The sequence below is a fragment of the Pelobates fuscus genome, chromosome 2, assembly GCF_036172605.1.
Source record: "Pelobates fuscus isolate aPelFus1 chromosome 2, aPelFus1.pri, whole genome shotgun sequence".
Lineage (NCBI taxonomy): Eukaryota > Metazoa > Chordata > Amphibia > Anura > Pelobatidae > Pelobates > Pelobates fuscus.
Window position 1 is genome coordinate 120,276,482 of NC_086318.1, and position 16,385 is coordinate 120,292,866.

Sequence of the window (16,385 nt, forward strand, 5' to 3'; positions counted from 1 at the left end):
AACTTGTACGACGAGGTGTAAGATTAAGTATGAGGACAACTTTTTGCAGGGAGAAAATGGGTTTCCCTCAAATGTTTTTAGAAAATACTGAAGAAAAGCCCTTGGATTTCATTGCATATATTGTTGAAGGTATTAATGAGTAACTCATTGATATAAGGAAGGAAATAGTGAGTGTGGTGTCTAAATTACAACTACTGGGACTTTAATCAGGATCAGAATACAAAATACAACTGACAACATTACCAGAATATAAAGCAGAAGGATAATTGGTTAAGTGACTTACCCCAGGTGAAGTGTATTGTTACACGTGTGAATTGCGGATGCCTGCGATTACCCCCGCCCCCCCCACGTCATGATTATGTGATAGGTGCGTGATGAGGTCACACGTAACCATTGTCATGACAATGCGGCACACATCTCTGTGGTAACTGTGGAGGCCTCTATGCTGTTAAGTGATAATGTTACATGCTTTAACCCTGCATGCAAAGTAAAGAAATGTTTAACCTGGGAGTGAATTGTCAAGGTGAGGGGATGTAATTTGTTGAAACATTGAAAAAAATAGATGTGAAGTAGCATTAGGAAATATCTACAACACTGCCCAATGATACTACTTCATGCAAACAACATGGCCAAGAGTGCTTGTGACATGTGGAGACAATTCACCTGGGGTACATCACTTAGCCGATTATCCTTCTGTTATATATTCTGCAATGTTTTAAGTTGTATTTTGTATTCTTATCCTGATGAAAGTCCCAGAGAGGACTGAAACATTGATCTCTAGATTTTATGCATTTTGAATAAAGACACGAAATTGATGAAAGACCGTGAGTGCAGCCAACTTCTGTTTCATTTGGATAAAAGAAGCCCAGATGTCTGGCACTGGGCAATTTAAAGAAAATATTTGGTTTAGCCTGAGTAGAAGGGATCCTGGTTTTCTATATACAGTATCTCACAAAAGTGAGTACACCCCTCACATTTTTGTAAATATTGTATTATATCTTTTCATGTTAAGACACTGACAATATGACACTCTGCTATAATTTAAAGTAGTAAGTGTACAGCTTGTATAACAGTGTAAATTTGCAGTCCCCTCAAAATAACTCAACACACATCCATTAATCTCTAAACCGTTTGCAACAAAAGTGAGTACACATCTAAGTGGAAATGTCCAAATTGGACCCAATTAGCCATTTTCCCTCCCCGGCTTAATGTGACTCTTTAGTGTTACAAGGTCTCAGGTGTAAATGGGGAGCAGGTGTGTTAAATTTGGTGTTCTCGCTCTAACACACTCTCATACTGGTCACTGGAAGTTCAACATGGCAGCTCATGGCAAAGAACTCTCTGAGGATCTGAAAAAAAGAATTGTTGCTCTACATAAAGATGGCCTCGGCAAGAAGAAGATTGCCAAGACCCTGAAACTGAGCTGCAGCACGGTGGGCAAGACAACACAGCAGTTTCACAGGACAGGTTCCACTCAGAACAGGCCTCGCCATGGTCAACCAAAGAAGTTGAGTGCACGTGCTCAGAGTCATATCCAGAGGTTGTCTTTAGGAAATAGACGTATGAGTGCTGCCAGCATCGCTGCAGAGGTTGAACGGGTGGGGGGTCAGCCTGTCAGTGCTCAGACCATATGCTGCCCACTGCATCAAATTGGTTTGCATGGCTGTCGTCCCAGAAGGAAGCCTCTTCTAAAGATGATGCACAAGAAAGCCTGCAAACAGTTTGCTGAAGACCAGCAGACTAAAGACATGGATTACAGGAACTATGTTCTGTGGTCCAAAGAGACGAAGATACACTTATTTGGTTCAGATGGTGTCAAGCGAGTGTGGCGGCAACCAGGTGAGGAGTACAAAGACAAGTGTGTCTCGCCTACAGACAAGCATGGTGGTGGGAGTGTCATGGACAAGGCCTGCATGAATGCTGCCGGCACTGGGGAGCTACAGTTCATTGAGGGAACCATGAATGCCAACATGCACTGTGACATACTGAAGCAGAGCATGATCCCCTCCCTTCAGAGACTGGGCTGCAGTATTCCAACATGAAAATGACATGAAAACGACCCCAAACACACACTGCCTTGCTAAAGAAGCTGAAGGTAAAGGTGATGGACTGGCCTGGCATGTCTCCAGACATAAAACCCTATTGAGCATCTGTGGGGCATCCTCAAACGTAAGGTGGGGGAGTGCAAGGTCTCTAACATCCACCAGCTCCGTGATGTTGTCATGGAGTAGAAGAGGACTCCAGTTGCAACCTCTAAAGCTCTGGTAAACTCCATGCCCATGAGGGTTAAGGCAGTGCTGCAAAATAATGGTGGCCACACAAAATATTAACACTTTGGACTCAAATTTGGACATTTCCACTTAGGGGTGTACTCACTTTTGTTGTCAACGGTTTAGACATTAATGGCTGTGTGTTGAGTTATTTTGAGGGGACAGCAAATTTACACTGTTATACAGGCTGTGCACTTTCTACTTTACATTGTAGCAGAGTGTCATTTCTTCAGTGTTGTCACATGAAAAGATATAATAAAATATATATATATATATTTTTTTAATTCTTTATTTTTGTAGTGCACATAAAGGGTTACAGGCAGGCATGAGGTGCCCAGAAAGCAGTCCTCAAGCATTTACTCCGCTAAACATGCGGGGCATTTGATTATCAGGCACATTTTTATATAAAATTGGTTGCACATATATTCAATGGTGGAAGTAGATTCAATCTGCGGGTATGCTTAAACATTGTTTGAACCAATCAGTGAACAACACAGGATTGCCTACATATATTAATAGCAATTTAAACAGACTAGTACGTTTCGATTTAAAGTGGTTTACCGGCTAAGTCCTGCGAGTCGCTACAACCTGCGCATTGGTTGCTGTTATTACGTTAAGTCTAGCTAGGCATATCTTTAGGTATAGCACCAATAGCTGGTATGTTAAACTATGTCTGGATTCTACAAGTGTTAGGCTCTGGGTACTCTAACCTATTGGGGAGAAATGAAACACTAGCTAGGTTATTTAAACAATGAGAAGAACAGGGTAGACCATAAATGAGGCATTTAACAGTTGCACAATCAGGTTCTGTGGCTGCTATCGGTGTGTAGCTGGTCTGATAGCTGCGGCACGGAAGGGCATGTTAAGTCCACGTTTAACCAACTCCTGACATCGGGAAGCGCAGGGAATCTGCTAGGTAGTCCTTCAGGACCTTGAGCACACTTGAGTGCCAGTGAGGCCGAGTGGTCGCAGGGGGTCCGTTTGTGGTCAGTGTCGGTGCTCTCCTCTCTGTCAGTGTGCCTGTCGTCGGGGGTGCAGTGCCGTGTCGTGGAGTCAAAATGTTCCTCCTGCCCTGGTGCTGTAGGAGAGCTTGTACCTTCATGCCACTAGCCTGGGTACCTTTGAGGTCCAGGGTTGTCCCCGTCGGGGTGGTGCGGTGGGCCTTGCATGGATCGGGTATGCGTCGGCGTCGTGGGTGTCTGGCGGCCCCCCGTGTGCGTGGCTGGTACTTGTGGGTCTGGGCCCATAGTGCTCTCAGCTCGGGTGAGCGTCTCGCTCTGGTTTTTCGACGTGTGGGACGTAGTTGCGCCCATGAGAGGTTTCCCAGGCCCCCTCTTGCTGCGAACCTGGTCCCCTGTGGGTGGGTCAGGAGTAGCCATAGCTGGCCACATGCAAGCCTGCAGTTGAGCCCAAAAACGATCAAAAATGTCCTCAATGGTGTCTCTTGTTTTGTCATTGGGGCCTGGCACATCAGACTGTTGCAGCTGCTGGTCGGATGTTGGTGAGTCAGGTTGGACCGCCATCTTGAGGACTGTCACCCCCGTATAGCTTGTGGGGGCCGGAGGATCAACTGAGAGGTAGGAGGTTTAGCTTGGTCAGTGTGGCGGGGACCGGGATATCCCCCACCGGTCCAGGGGGGGGGGAGGTGAGTATTGGTTGCGTGCCGCTTGGAGTAGCAAGCAGAAAGCGGGCGTCCTCCCGCTTCGCCAACTCCGGTAGGCCCCAACCTGCAGTAGCGGTGCCCGGGTGCTCCGGGTGTCCGTTTTGGTATCCCCAGGTAGGTGCCGGTTTCCCCAGTTTGCCGGGCTCCTTCCAGAAAGCTTTCCGGCTCTCCTACCCGATTTATCGTCGAGTTTATCGGCCGTGCCGCAGGAGCTCCTGCAATGCACGTCCTGCTTAGGTGCTGGTCAGGCTCCGCCCCCCATAATAAAATATTTACAAAAATGTGAAGGGTGTACTCACTTTTGTGATATACTGTATATTCTAATAAAAAGCAATGGATGTTTTAGTACTAAATAATACTATATATTCTTTTTAACTAGCATTTATTTTTTAAGTCATTGGTTTTAGTTATAATCACACAGGTACAGTCTAATTTATTTTAACTAAAACTACTATATATAGTAGTAAGAGTGTCCCTTTTAATGATAATTCTGTAAATGAATTCAAATATTTTTTTAAATCTAATTTTAGTACTAAATAATACTACTATATATTTTTTTAACTAGCATTTCTCTTTTTTTAAGTAATTGGTTTTAGTTATAAACACACAGATACAGTTTATTTTTTTTTTTAAATGAAACTACATTACTCCAGTCATAATGTGTGTGAGTAGATGACAGGACATGACAAATCAACAATTAGGTTTCATGGAAGGAGGTAAAAGATAAAGAAACTAGTATAGACTCCAATGAGCAGGAACAGTCTTGTTTATTGGTATTGTCAGTTGCTGCTGATCTTGTTGTCATAAAGTATTACATAAAGATAATTGAAAATATATAAAACAATCTGTTGTTACATTCCAGCACTACAGTACATATTTAAAATTGTACTTTGCTTCAACATTAAATATAAAGCTCATGTTGCTTCGATAAAAAAAATGCTGTTTATGGGAAACTTATTCAAGTTTTGGTTTAAAACTTTGAAGTAACTATATTTAACTGCACACCTGCCTATGGGTTCAATAATATTGTGATAGAACTGAGATACATACTAATGCCGCTTTGTAAATAATAGTAAACCTGCCACCTGTGTTAAACATAAGTAAGTAGTTGTATATTTGAAGAGTTCTGTGAACAGCTTTTTACAGAACAAAATAAAAGGCAAGCTAAAATTATTTGGTCTTGGAATCTAGATAATGTAGATTTAGTCGCTGTTACTGAGACATGGTATAATGAGAAAAATGACTGGGACATAGCAATACCAGGGTACTCTTTATATAGAAAAGACAGGGAAGGCAAGAAATGGGGAGAGGTATAAAATCTAGCCTAATAAAAGTTAGAGAGGCGAACATAGAGTCCATTTGGGCTACGTTAGAATTTGGTAATCACACAGTAACTTGTGTCGGTGTGATTTATAGGCCCCCACGACAAATAGAAGAGTTAGATAATCTACTAGTTGAGGAAATAGCTAAAATGACAATGAAGGGGGAAGGTACCATCATGGATTACTTTAATCTTCCTGATGTGAATTGGAAAACCAAAATAGCTGCTTGTGCCAGGAGCACACATATTCTAAACTCTCTACTGGGATTATCTCTAAAACAAGTCATTGAGGAGCCAATGCGTAAGGAAGCCTTACTAGATTTAGTGTTAACAAATGGAGATTTGGTATCAGATATTACTGTAGGTGAAAGTTTAGGATCCAGTGATCATCAATCAGTGTAGTTTAATATAAGAACAGTGACTGAGTCACACCACACAAAAACAAAAGATTTAGACTTAAGAAAAACAGACTTTTCTAAAATAAGAATATGCGTCAAGGAGTCATTATCAGACTGGAGCAATTTAGATGGAGTCCAAGAGAAATGGGATTATTTAAAAGTTGCACTGCTGAAGGCAACAGAAAATTGCATTAGGCTTGTCAGTAAAGGCAAAAAATTCAAGAAACTACTGTGGTACTCCGCAGATGTGGACAAAATAGTAAAAAACAAAAAGTTAGCATTTAGTAATTATAAAAAAAACAGAGTGAGGAAGACAGAATGATCTATAAGATTAGGCAGAAAGAGGCTAAGCAAGTTATAAGAGCTTCCAAATCACACACAGAAGAGAAAATAGCACAGCCAGTAAAAAAGGGACAAAACCTTTTTTAGATACATAAATGAGAAAAGGAAAGTAAAACAAGGATTAGTTAGATTAAAAACAAAAGAAGGAAGGTATTTAGAAGAGGATAACGGTCTAGCTGATTGCCTCAATGAATATTTTTGTTCAGTATTTACAGATGAAAATGAAGGAAAGGGACTGTAGCGGCACCCCGGAGCAGTAGGGGTTTACGCCGCCAAGAAGGTGTCCTTTCCCCCAAGATGAAGTCAGCTATAACAAAACACGTTCCCAGAGAATACGAATCAGCGTAATAAACATCCCCTCCAAGCACGAGACGAGACTCTGTGTTGAGGGTCAAAGTAGGAATAATCTTTATTCTGCAGCTCGGGCTTTTATGCCGTACAATCCCTCCCACTGTACCGGGCAGAATATTTCACAATTATTATAAGTTTAATAATACACACAATATGCAACGGAAATACAATGTGCTACGTGTATTAGAGAACGGAGATCTAGGGGAACCATATACGTGAAAATCCCCTAGATCCGTTGGGCCCTTCGCTAGATACACGTTTGCACCATTTACTCTGGAACCATATAACATAAACGAAAACTCTCTCGTGGATCTGGTGTCTCTAGTTCGGTACTCTGGATCTGTCGAACAGCATGGGCGTACGTTACCGGTAAGGTTGAAATTCGTCGTGTGGAAAGTTCTTGAGTGTTCGATCATTAGTTCGTGCGGTCAAAATGGCCGCGACCCATTGTTCTCCCCACGGGGTTGCGTATACCGTACAGATCCAGAAGTACCCGAAGTCCACAATAATCCAGGTAAAAAGGCAATTCTCCAAGATGGTATCTGTTACTCCAAAAGGGGTCTGTCACAGGGACCTCAGTTAAGAAAAAGGAGAAATTAGTCATTTGTTCCATGTGAGTTTACAGAGAAAGAGTTTTTATCTCAACTGTTTAGGTAAAAATGGGACCTGGTGGAATACACCCAAAGTTATTAAAATAGCTTAGTGGTGTAATAGCAAAACCATTAACAGAATTATTTAACCAATTATTGTTAACAGGAGTAGTCCCAGAAGATTGGAAGTTAGCGAATGTTGTGCCCATTCACAAAAAAAGGTAGTAGGGAGGAGTCTGGCAACTATAGGCCAGTAAGCCTTACTTCAGTAGTGGGGAAAGTAATGGAAACCATGTTAAAAGATAGGATGGTTGAACATCTAAAAACACATGGATTTCAAGATCAGAGACAACATGGGTTTACTTCAGGGAGATCATGCCAAACTAATCTTATTGATTTTTTTGATTGGATAACTAAAATAATAGATCAGGGTGGTGCAGTAGACATTGCTTACCTAAATTTCAGTAAGTCTTTTGACACTGTTGCACAATGCACATAGAAGGCTTATCAATAAACTGCAATCTTTAAGTTTGGATTCCAATATTGTTGAATTGGTAAGGCAGTGGCTGAGTGAAAGGCTACGGAGGGTTGTAGTCAATGGAGTATATTCGAAGCATGGGCTTGTCACCAGTGGGGTACCTCAGGGATCTTTACTTGGATCCATTCTCTTTAATGTTTTTATTAGTGATATTGCAGAAGGTCTTGATGGTAAGGTATGTCTTTTTGCTGATGATACTCAGATATGTAACAGGGTTGATGTTCCAGGAGGGATAAGCAAAATGGCAAATGATTAAGGTAAACTAGAAAAATGGTCAGAGTTGTGGCAACTGACATTTAATGTGGATAAGTGCAAGATAATGCATCTTGGACGTAAAAACCCAAGGGCAGAGTACAGAATATTTGATAGAGTCATAACCTCAACATCCGAGTAAAGGGATTAAGGAGTGATTATTTCTGATGACTTAAAGGTAGGTAGACAATGTAATAATGCAGCAGGAAATGCTAGCAGAATGCTTGGTTGTATAGGGAGAGGTGTTAGCAGTAGAAAGAGGGAAGTGCTCATGCCATTGTACAGAACACTGGTGAGACCACACTTGGAGTATTGTACGCAGTACTGGAGACCGTATCTCCAGGAGGATATTGATACTTTAGAGAGAGTTCAGAGAAGGGCTACTAAACTGGTTCATGGATTGCAGTATAAAACTTAGAAGGAAAAACTTAAAGGAACTTAACATGTAAAGCTTGGAGGAAAGACGAGACAGGGGGGATATGATAGAAACATTAAAACACATAAAGGGAATAAACACAGTAAAGGAGGAGACTATATTTAAAGGAAGAAAAACTACCACAACAAGAGGACATAGTCTTAAATTAGTGGGGCAATGGTTTAAAAATCAAGTATTACTTTACTGAGAGGTTAGTGGATGCATGGAATAGCCTTCCAGCTGAAGTGGTAGAGGTTAACACAGTAAAGGAGTTTATGCATGTGTGGGATAGGCATACGGCTATCCTAACTATAAGATAAGGCTAGAGACTAATGACATTATTTAGAAAATTGGGCATGTATGTACGTAGTGGGGAATCGCGATGCAGCCTAGAACAAAATCTAACCACATTAACCCCCCAGTAACGACAGACCACTTAGTATGGATGAAACAGGCCACAGCATTTATTATCACAACTAAATTACTGCATAACACATCCATAACTTTATTTATTAAATCTCTTCTTTTCTGTAACCAAAACATTAGACATAAATAAGCATAAATTAACATAAATACATATATAACTCCACCCATAGTGTTATACAGTGACCCAACCGTCCTTGCCAATAAAAACATGGAGTGGTTCCTAATCACCACTCCCTCTCACCTCCCCCCTCGTCATAAAAAATCCTTCCAATGCCTGTCATCAGCCGACCTTATCCACGCTCGATGGGCACGAGACCTCAGGCAACCTAAAGTTTAACCTTTGGAGCAGGGGAGGTTTGAGACCTTAAAAACTTGTTCATCTCATTCCATATACTTAAACGTAACCTCAAACTCAATTGGCAAGGACATCCCCCGCTAGCTGTGACGAAATATACTATAGGGTGGGCGGGAGGGAAGCTGTTTGCTGGCCCGAATCCCAAGTGGCACTGAGGTAAGACCTCCCCCACACTGTCTTACACAGAACATAATCCCACCCATAGACTCTTTCCCAACCAATGCTATGCATCTATCCCCACACTCCTACATGTGCCCTTGTCCGCTTAGCTGCGCTATCTCCCCAGGGCCTGACTAGATGGGCCGAATGGTTCTTCTCTGCCGTCACATGCTATGTTTCTCTGTAACCACACAAAGGGATGCACAGGAACAGAGGGGTTGGGGGCCCTGCTCAATGAGCTTACATGCTAGAAGGAGTGGGGTATAGTGACACAAAGGGTATAAGTAGGGTTAATGAAATAGGTTGCTAGAAAAGTAATCACTGAGAAGTAGAGGTAATGAAATAGGTTGCTAGAAAAGTAATCACTGAGAACGTAGTAGGTTATTTTTGACAGTTGCAGGAGAGGAGTCATGGGGGTGCAGGGGGAGATGAAAACCCGCTAACAGTTTTGATTATATGCTTTCCTAAAGAAGAGAGTTATCAAAGATTCTTTGAAGGAGTGGAGTCTGGGTGAAATTCTAACAATATAAGACCAAATAAGGTAACACACTCTAGTACTCTTTACCTTAGTGAAGCAGCGATACCTTTATTGTAACCTCATATAAAGGCACACTAAAATGGTATTAGGTAATCTTATTTGGATACATTTAAAATATTACCTTGAAGTAATTTCATGACCAATTACCTAGATTGGACCAGGAATAATGGGTGTTGCATTAAGAACTAACATTTAGGAGTTTTAAATAACTTAAAACATTTATCATGGTGAAAATCAAATAGTCAAATCAAGTAGTTACAGCAGTAAGTGCGCCGAGGGACATCAGATACATTGGTACATGACATTATGATGAAAGAATTGGCGAGTGTAGAAGAGTATGCTGATTACATTATGCGTACATTTACATTATTTTCTCATTACATCACATAAACATACTTTCATTTAAAGTGACAAATAAACCATGTTCACATTATAATTCAACATACACACTAGAGAGTCTACTTTCTAAATAGCAAGTTGATGTAATTACATAATGACATTAGGTCCAAAGTGCAAAATAAAAAAAATTAAAAAAATAGACCGTCCCAGTAAAATTACAAATGTGTCCTAGCTTGCCAGTTTGGGTCTAAAATTCTGCAAAATAGGTGAGCTGTTTAGTGAAATTGTTGTTTCTCTTACTTCATTGCGGCTGGACATTGTTAAAGGGGGGAAATATAAGTAAAACATACAAAACCAGCCATTTGTAGTGTAGCTTGCTAACTTACTGTGACAAACTCCCCTGTCCAAGTGAGTTTGCCATGAGTTCTTGGAGGCGCCTGTTTGCCAGCCTCCTGCCCTGTGACTATGGCCCGTTATAAACTGTTTGTGAAGCAGCAGTTCGAATTCTCAAAGCGGTTTGAAGTGGCACTTCGAACTCCCGAAGCAGTTCGAAGCGGCATTCGAACACATGGCGGTGGCCAGGGCCGGACTGGCCCACCGGGACACCGGGAAATTTCCCGGTGGGCCGGCACACTAGGTGGCCGGTGCGCGGCCGCCTAGTGTGCACCAGCCTGGGCCGCAATTACAGGGTGACCGGCAGGAGGGGATGCGCTCCCCTCCTGCCAGTCACAGAATGTAGCGTGGCCGAGCAGGGTGACTGGGTAGGGGCAGTGGCGTACATACCAGGGTCGCAGGGGTCGCGGCTGCGACCGGGCCCGGACCACCAGGGGACCCGGCCACCCCTGCGACCCAGTATGTACACACTGGGCCAGCCTCTTCTCCTGGGCGGGCCAGGAGCCGGCCACCTCCGGGCCCCCCGAGGCTGGCCCTGCTTATACCCGGCTGGCAGTCAGGCTGGCCGGTGCGCGAGGGAGCACTCTCCCCTGAGTGCTTCCTCTTCAGCTCCCTCGCGCACCGCACTGATACCGGAGCCGGAAGATGACGTCATCTTCCGGCTCTGGTATCAGTACGCAGCGCGCGAGGGAGCTGAAGAGGAAGCACTCAGAGGAGAGTGCTCCGACCCTCGCGCGCCCGCCAGCCTGACTGCCGGCCGGGTGACCGGCCCCCCAGGAGCCCAGCAGCACCACTGGACCCCAGGGAATCCCCTCAGCACTCCAAAAGGTAAGGAGGCTGGGGGGATTAAATAAAAATAAAGATGTGTTAGTGTGTGTGTGTGCGTGTGTTAGTGTTACTCTGAGTGTTAGTGTGTGTGTGTGTGTGTGTTAGTGTTACTGTGAGTGTTAGTGTTTCTGTGAGTGTTAGTGTGTGTGTTAGTGTTACTGTGTGTGTTAGTGTGTGTTAGTGTTACTGTGAGTGTTAGTGTGTGTGTTAGTGTTACTGTGTGTGTTAGTGTTTGTTAGTGCTACTGTGAGTGTTAGTGTGTGTTACTGTGTGTGTTACTGTTACTGTGAGTGTTAGTGTGTGTGTTACTGTGTGTGTTAGTGTTACTGTGAGTGTTACTGTGAGTGTTAGTGTGTGTGTTAGTGTGATTGTCAGTGAGTGTGTGTCTGCTAGTGAGTGTCAGTGAGTGCGTTACTGTGTGTGTCTGTTACTGAGTGTGTTTGTGTTAGTGAGTCTGTTCAATGTCTGTTAGTGAGTGTGTGTTTGTCAGTGAGAGTGTATGTTGTGTAAGTGAGTGTGTATGTATGTCTGTCCCTGAGTGTGTCTCTGTCAGTAAATGTGTGTGTCTGTTAGCTAGTGTGTATGCGTCTGTTCGTGAGAGTGTGTGTGTCTTCAGCACTTACCTTTCTCCAGTGCCGGACTCCCTTGGCGCTGGGGATCCCTCCGCCGCTCAGCTCCGAATGCGCATGCACGGCAAGAGCCGTGCGCGCATTCAAACCGCCCATAGGAAAGCATTACTCAATGCTTTCCTATGGACATTCAGTGTCTTAGAATCGCGGAAGCTCCTCTAGCGGCTGTCAGTGAGACAGCCGCTAAAGGCTGGATTAACCCTCAATGTTCTCTGAAACTGCTATGCTTTTAGCTGCAGGGTTAAAACTAGAGGGACCTGACACCCAGACCACTTCATTGAGCTGATGTGATCTGGGTGTCTGTAGTGGTCCTTTAAGTGTGTGTGCATCTGCATGCACTGGTGTACATACCGCGGTCGCAGGGGTCGCAACCCTGCAACCCCTGCAACCCCTGCGACTAGGTGCCCGCCGCCATGTGTGGCGGCCCCGGCCTGCGCAGAGTAAGCGTGCGGGGGGGGCCCACGGATCAATTTTCGCATCGGGGCCACATATGTGTACGCCACTGGGTAGGGGAGCTTCTGTTCCCCTACCTGGTCTGACAGGAACCTGCAAGTGAGAACGCTCCTCCCGCAAGCAGGCAGGTTGGAGCGTTGCTGTGCATTACCTGCTGTTCTCGCGGGAGAAGAGCGAAGTCAGCCTGCAGCCAGAGAAGCTGCAGGCTGAACAGCACGCACCACCACTGGACCACCAGGGATTGAAAAGTTCCCCCTCTCCCCTGAGCCCTGACCAAAGATAAAGGGGGAGGGGATTAAAAAAAGTTTTTTTTTATATAAATATATCAATGCTATAACCCCCCCATACACACACTACACTCCCCCCCACCAACAGCACCCCTCCACACACACAGAACCCCCCACACACAGAACCCCTTCACACCTTCACACGCACAGAACCCCCCACACACAGAACCCCTTCACACCTTCACACACACAGAACCCCCCCACACACACACAGAACCCCCCCTCACACACAGAACCCCTTCACACCTTCACACACACAGAACCCCCCCACACACACAGAACCCCCCACTCACGCAGAACCCCCCCTCACACACACAGACCCCCCCACACACACAGAACCCCCCCCACACACACACAGAACCCCCCACTCACACAGAACCCCTTCACACCTTCACACACACAGAACCCCCACACACACACAGAACCCCCCACACACGCAGAACCCCTTCACACCTTCGCACACACAGAACCTCCCCCACACAGAACCCCTTCTCACCTTCACACACACACAGAACCCCTTCACACCTTCACACACACAGAATCCCCACACACACACAGAACCCCTTCACACCTTCACACACACAGAACCCCTTCACGCACACAGAACCCCTCCACACATAAACAGCACCCCTCCACATACACAGAACCCCTTCACGCACACATAACTCCTTCACGCACACAGAACCCCTCCACACATAAACAGCACCCCTCCACGCACACATAACCCCCCCACACTCAGAATCCCTCCACACACACAGAACCCCCCCATACACAGAACCCCTTCACGCACACAGAACCCCTCCACGCACACAGAACCCCTCCACGCACACAGAACCTCTTCACGCCCACAGAACCCCTCCACGCACACAGAACCCCTCCACACACAGAGAACCCCACCACACATAAACAGCACCCTCCACATACACAGAACCCCTTCACGCACACAGAACTCCTTCACGCACACAGAACCCCTTCACACATAAAAAGCACCCCTCCACGCACACAGCACCCCTCCTCGCACACAGCACCCCTCCACGCACACAGCACCCCTCCACACGCACACAGCACCCCTTCACAAACACAGCACCCCTTTACGCACACAGCACCCCATTACGCACACAGCACCCCTTCACGCACACAGCACCCCTCCATGCACAAACGATTTCTTTCATGTTTGAGTGATAGTTTTCAGTTTTTTTCCCGCTTCCATATCTGCGCACTATGCTGGCGCGATGCATTATGGGGCTGGTATGGAATTTGTTTCCAGGGCTGCTTTTCATTCCCAGTCCGGCCCTGGTGGTGGCCACCTTAAGCCTCAAGCACAATGAGCGGTGTTTGGTCGTCGAATACATGAAACTCAAATCGGACACTCAACAGCATGAACATTGCTCCCTACTTACCTTCCATGGATGTTCGAATAAACTCCCGAAGGGAGTTATAGAATAAGTGCCATACGAACTCTCTACGTTCAGTATTTTATATTGCACTTCTTCCCCGAAGTAGACCGACCGCACAGCCTGATTCTCTGAAACCATTTTGGGCATGGGACCATGCGTGTGGTCGGTCAAAATGAAACTTCCAGGAAATTCCACAACCCCTGAACTGATCTGGGTGATTTTTGGATACTTGTGGGTTTTTATGTATTCTTAGGGTACTTTTGGGGTGTTTTGAAAAAGTATGCTTTTCTGTTGTCTTGTTATTGGAGGAAAGGAAGATTTAACCTCTGTGTCTGCTGTTCCAGCTTGCAGGGGATTCAACGGGGAAAGTCATTGTAAGAACTAGGGCTCCAAGGACTGAGAGTTGTCCAGTGCCTGGGGGTGTCTACAGCGAATTCCCCATTCTGCTCCAGGAAGGATTGGTTCCAGGGCCCAGGTCAAAGTACGGCGACTGTGCGCAGAGGTGTTGCTGTTTTTCCCCTGTTCCAGGTAGGAAGCAGTCCTTGGCAGAGGTACCCAGCCAAGGGTACAGGGAGCTTCGTTACATTTGGTGGCAGTGGTGGGATGGCTTTCTAGCCTTGGGAAACCAGCATGAGTTCAGAGATGGGAGGCAAGTACCGTCGGCAGTATGCAGCATTGACACCCAGCTTCAGCAGCAGTTACAGTTACAGGAGATGCTGCGCAGTTCGGTTGACCCTATATCAGCAGAAACAGAGACAGAATGGAGGGTGACGCTCCGAACCGAACTCTGGGTGGAGGTCCTAGGAGAAATTTTCCCAGCAGATTCCAACCAACGCCGATGGGACCAATTCGACCTGCGGGTGCCGTTTCTGGGAGAGCAGTCCCTAGAGGAGTGGGTAAGAGAACTAGTGCGGTTGGTCGAAATCAAGGTATTGTTATGGATAAAATACTAAAATGTATTTTTTACTATTATACATTTGTGTCTTATTTGTCACACATTCCCTAATATCCTTGTAAGAGGGTCATAATGTCTTACACATGTGTGCTCAGTAACTATTTCCTCTGTGAATTCCTCCCATCCGGCTACCCTCCCCCCATCCCATCAAGCAAGCCTCGTGTAACAAATTCCTGTGTTAAAAGAACAGCTTCCTTTACTAACTCCTCCCCCGCTTCCTTTGTGCCAGTTAACAGCTTTATGCCACGTGTAACAAAATGGAGAATCACTGTTAAAGTAACTGAAAGAAACTACTCACTCCCCCTCCCCTCGTGTAACCAAGATGGAGCTGGAATATGGGTGGGAGAACTCTGTAATGATGACATCACATCCTGTAGGGTGGGTTTAGACAAGACCCCTTAGACTGTTAACCAATTGTTGAATGTGTACTGTATGTTTAACTGTGACTCTGTACATGACGTATTTCTGCTTTAAAAGGAGCTCCCACTCCAGGGAATAAAGGATTCCTCCTCAGGTTTTTCACTTATCAGAAACTTTGTCTCCGGTGTGAATTACTTCTAGGAAGGGCGCATTAATTAATCAATTTGGAAGGAGTAGATAGACAATTAATCAAAGTTTGCTTTGATCTAAATCAGTATGGTTAGATGAATCATACTGGGCCTTGAGATGGCATGCAGGCCACCTCTACCCCGGGCTACTCCCCTGGGATCTCCCACAGGGAAAGGACTTTGTTGGGCCTGGGCTGTTGTGGGAGGCTTTTAAAGATCCTAGAAGTTTGAAAACCTGGATAGTACCCACTACAGGTGTATCAGCGACAAGCGGGAAGTCAGCTTGGGGCTTATATTGGTGGCAGAGTTACAACAGGATTTGTCCTACCTGGTTAACCTGGAGAGTGAGCTCAAACAGGACTATGCTTGCTTGCTACAAAGTCTAACACCACCTGTCTCCAACATGATGGGACTTATGGACTGTTTACCACCAGGAGCGTTGAGTTTCGTCCCTCCTCCCCAGTAACTAAGTCTGTCATCAGGAGACCCAGGTACTGTACCACCTACATCCCAACCAGCCCCTGAGATAAGAGACCTTATAGACTGGTCCTGGGAAAACCTCCAGTTGGCAGGTGGAGATGGGACTGAGGTCTCTCCACCGCTCCCTGCAGGGATACTGGGCAGCCTGCCCAGGTCTCCAACCCCAGAAGGAGATGTTAAGAGTAGTGATGTCGCGAACACGAAATTTTCGGTTCGCGAATGGCGAACGGGAACTTCCGCAAACGTTTGCGAACCGGCGAACCGGGCGAACCGCCATTGACTTCAATGGGCAGGCGAATTTTAAAACCCACAGGGACTGTTTCTAGCCACAAAAGTGATGGAAAAGTTGTTTTGAAGGGGACTAACACCTGGACTGTGGCATGCCGGAGGGGGATCCATGGCAAAACTCCCATGGAAAATTACACAGTTGATGCAGAGTCTGGTTTTAATACATAAAG